The sequence below is a fragment of the Echinops telfairi genome, unplaced genomic scaffold, assembly GCF_000313985.2.
Source record: "Echinops telfairi isolate 266 unplaced genomic scaffold, ASM31398v2 ScPeMD7_7458;HRSCAF=8496, whole genome shotgun sequence".
Taxonomy (NCBI): Eukaryota; Metazoa; Chordata; class Mammalia; order Afrosoricida; family Tenrecidae; genus Echinops; species Echinops telfairi.
The window spans coordinates 25,107,743-25,112,161 of record NW_022111358.1 but is presented as its reverse complement, the minus strand read 5'-3'; the positions used below and the strand labels follow the sequence as shown (position 1 = coordinate 25,112,161).

Sequence of the window (4,419 nt, the reverse complement as noted above, 5' to 3'; positions counted from 1 at the left end):
AATGAGATTCCAAATTGGATTCAGTGTGATGAACCAGTAAGGACAATGTGCGGAAAGCCCGCTGGGGGAAAGTAACCGAAGGGGGAAAAATGATTGCTTCTTTGACATTATCAATGGTTTTATTTATTTTATTCCGTCTTCTCTGGGTTTTTCCAAATGTCGATGAACTTCTTTCATAATAAGAAGGAATGTTTCCTATTGAGAATCAACATGTTTTATCACAATAAAAGAAATGACATGAGGAATCCTGAATGGTATCTGTAAAAACTATAGTCTTTCACCCACTTAGAGCAAACATACATGCGTCTTATTCCATGAGGATAATCAATCATATACAGTGTGTACGACCTATCTCCTTTCTGAAGGGAGAACCATTCTGAATTTTAAAACTCATCCACCGTATTGTAAGGGCCCTGCCTTGCCCGTCCTCTGCCGGGCTCTTCTCCATCAGGTGAAGGGTCTAGGAGGCCAAAGGATGGTCCCCCCTACCGTGTGAACACGCTAGACTCTACGCTGTGCCCCACATGTCTGAGACATCACATGTGTTGCTCAACTGTCCCAAGCCTGTGCAAGCCTCTTTTCTTAGCGGGTGGACTGATGTGGCGCTGACCTGTGTATTCTTAAGCTCAATACGTCACCAGATGACGGTCATCTGCAGCAGGTGTGGATTGTAAGTTCTTATCCGGACTGGAGTGTTGACCCACGTGTTCAGACAGCTCTTCAAGATGCGGCTAGAGCTGGGCGTGTGAGCAGAAAGGGCAGAGTGGAGATTTCCAAAACGGTCAAGTTGAACCTGATTGCGTTTGCCAAGGTTGGGTACCTTGTTAGCTTGATGTATAACCTTCAAATACAGAGACATACGCATGTGGGCCTCATTGGGACGCCTGCTCCAGGAGGAGCCGTCCACTCACCATGTGAGCCTGTGCAAAACTCATGGACGGTGGTGGAGCAGGAATTGAGGACCTGGGAAACCCAACCAACCAAAATGGACATCACAGGGCCTTTCCTGGCACGAGCAGATCCTCACTAAGGGATTATTGAACTGAAATAGGATGAATGACCAGCTCACAAGGCGGCTGCAAAGATCAAACAATAAAGTATGTGCAGGTGCAAATTAGGAAAGGCTCAACCAACCCGGGTCATGAGGCTGACAAAAGATGGAGTGCTATTAGGGAGTGGCATGGGCCAGGGTGGCTAAGAAGCCATCCAAAGCCGATGAGCTCGGGAAGATGTAACACTTTAGTCGACAAGCAAAAAAGTAAGGAATTTAAGCCAGTTGTATTCGTGGGGAATCTTGTTGAATAACTCCACAGACAGCTCAGAAAAGGAGAGGGGGGCTCATCCCTAAAAAGGAAGCAGGTCTCACCAAGGCTTCTCATCCAGGCTGGGTGACAACTTAAAAAACGGGAAGTCCAAGGGGACACAGTATTTCCTGTTTCTCATCTCCGCTCTTCGTACATCCAGGTCTGATGTACTTTTATCGTTCTCTGTAGAGCAGCTGCTCCTGCTCCTCCATTTGAACGGAGACAAATTCCCCTCCATCCCCCCGCCCACCCCAGAATCGGCCGCCCATTGCTATGCTTGATTGTCTAGAGAAACGAATCCATGATCCATGGCACTCATCCATGGCTCAGAACGGGCTTTATATTAAGAAGGCATTCCCTAACGATCATACACCCCAAGAGAGTCCTTCCCCCTCTCTGTCTCTTTTATAAATTTTGGAGGAATGAATTCTACCCAAATTTAGGGTCCAACTGTGTGATCCCCCAACAAATGTTCAAAAGGGTAAACAATTTGTTAGAAGGTACCAATCGGTGGGTGACAAGTGCAGTTAAAAGAGACCGTCATTGGGACACAAAGTCCCAGCCCACAGACATACAGAAGAGCCTCTGCTGAGATTTTCCCAGTAGGAGTCAGCTCCTCATCTAATCCCAACCAAATGCTGGGAAGGTGCTCACACTGCAGGAAAAGCTCTTCCCAAAGAAACCTCGCAAATCCCCCTGCTCCTGGAGTTTTGACCCCTTCCGTACTCGCACTACAGGAGGGAAGTCAAGAGCCAGCTGACAGATAGTTAGCCATGCCTGGTGAAAATCTCTACATAACGATTTTGCATCTCACCTTGTTATTTCACAACGAATGCATATTTGTGCTGGGTGAAATTTTAAATTTAATACTCTGCTGGAGACGGACTGGATAGATAAATACACTGAACAGAAAGTATTCTTCTATGTGTGTGTATATATTTGATTGGATACCTGAATCTCTGCGATAGATATTGCTCTGTATTAGGCAGGGTTCTGCATTGCAACTCCAACTGGTTGAAGGGAAGTAATCATAGGAATCGTTTTTTGACATAACTGGGATGTTCAGCAAGCTTCGTGTGTTATTGGACTTAGGGATTTAAAGACAATTTACTTTCTAATGATGGTTCTTTTTTTTTTTCCGGGGGAGAGCGGGAACACAGTCCCCCACTACCACAAATTATGCAGTTGAGTTTCCCACATTTGGGGAAATCGCAGGGGTCAGCACATCCGGAGGGCAATGGATAAGCCTCGTCCTGGGAAAACCAACTTCCTGGGAAAACCAACTTCATGATCATGGTCTCTCCCCTGCCAGGTAAGTATGTCTTATGATGGTTCTACACCCCTTCGTCCTCCCCTCCTACTCTCCTCTCTTTTACCTCCCCCTTCCTTGCTGCCTCCCAGCCTCCACCTCTGCTTTCCTTTGGTCTCAGCTCTAAACTCTGTCATCCTTTCTGTGTCCCGGTAGCAGATCAAAACAACGCCTTTCCTTGGATGCTGATGACATCTCCGGATGGGCTGGACCAGGGCTGTTTGTTCACCTCTGCACCTATTCCTCTGGATTTTGTTTTCTTTCTTTCTTCCCTTTTTTTTTGTGATAAGAGGAATACCACTTTTAACTCCTTATTCATTTTGACCATATATGTGTATGTATGACTTCTATCAGAGAAAAGGTAACATTCAATAAATGATGATACATTTATACCAAGCAATAGACGTCACAGCTGAAAGGAAGAGTGGACGTCTCTGTATGGTGTGGCCTCCACATGTTGCTAAATGTAAAAAAATTCTCAGAACAGCAGCTACAGCATGATCTAGAGTGTAAGTTCTCAAACGGATTTGGCCTACCTCTCGCTTTTCAGAAGAATTACTCAGTTGCCCCTTTGGCAATTACAACAGGTTTGCACTAGGCCTCCCAGCCCAGGATAAGGTGTAGGCATTGTTCCTGCAGCCTCCCCGGGGCATTCCAGTGCAGTCTCACACGTTTTGGAAAACACTGGTCTGGAGTTAAAAAACATATTTTAAGCGAATGTGGTTACAAATTCAGAGAAGATGTCCAGAAAAGCATATGGGGAATTAATAATAATGGCAGCCTTTGAGAAGCGAAAGGGGTATTCCCTTCTTAACGATTGATGGCCCAGGTTCTATTTCTGTTTCATTCCTAATATTGGTCACTTGTTCTCTCTCTTGAATGTGTCAGTCTTCCTAGAGGTTTGACACTTTTATTGATCTTGTCAAAGAACCAACTCCTTGCTTCTTAATTTTTCTGTTTTCAAATGCATGGACTTAGTTCAATTTTTTATTATTTCCTTTCTTCCGTGTGCCTTCAATTTGTCTTGCTCTTCTAATTCTTGAGGTGGGAGCTTAGATTATTGATCTGAGATTGATCCTCTTCTCTAATGTATGCTGTGGCAGTTACAGAATCTCCTGTCAACTTGAGCGAAAGGGTGGAGTCTAGCCTGTCAACCAGGTCACAGCCAATGAGGTCTTTGTGTGGGCATGGCCTTCTCCTGAGGATTCTGGGAACTCCTGTCTTCCTCCCTGGAGGCAGGACACACTCTCTTTCTGCTTTGTCTTCCTGTTGACAAGTCACATGGAGTTATGCTGATGGAGCCAGAGCTCTGGAGCTGAAGGAGCCACGTGGAGACCCACCCAACACTGAGAAGCTTCCACTGACACTGGATCCACAAGACTTTCCACTCACTGACCTGTGATCTTCCTGCACTCGGCGCCATTGCATGTGTTGTGTGAGTCTGAAAAGGAATTTATAGACTGGTATCAGACATATGGGCTACTATCGGATTTATGGTCTTGATCTGGACCTGGCTGGGATGTTTCCTCAATGAACAATTGGTCTTTGATATAAAATTCTCTCTTAAACACACCTGAGTGTCTCTGGATTTGTTTTTCTAGTCAACCCAGACTAACACATATGCATTTAGTGCTATAAGTTTCTATCTCGTCACAGCATTAACTGTGTCCCACAAATGTTGGTATGCTGCATTTTCATTTGAGGGACCCTGGTGGCATGGTGGTCACGCATCCGGCTGCAACCCTACAGACCAGCAATTGGAAGCCACTAGCTGCTCCACAGGAGAAAGCCAAGAGTGACCGTCTC

General features: G+C 45.5%; 1 pseudogene; it reads right to left on the bottom strand.

The window, feature by feature from the left end:
• Positions 1-2,443: 2,443 nt before the first annotated feature.
• LOC115872980 lies at positions 2,444-2,624 on the bottom strand (annotated as a pseudogene).
• Positions 2,625-4,419: the final 1,795 nt, after the last annotated feature.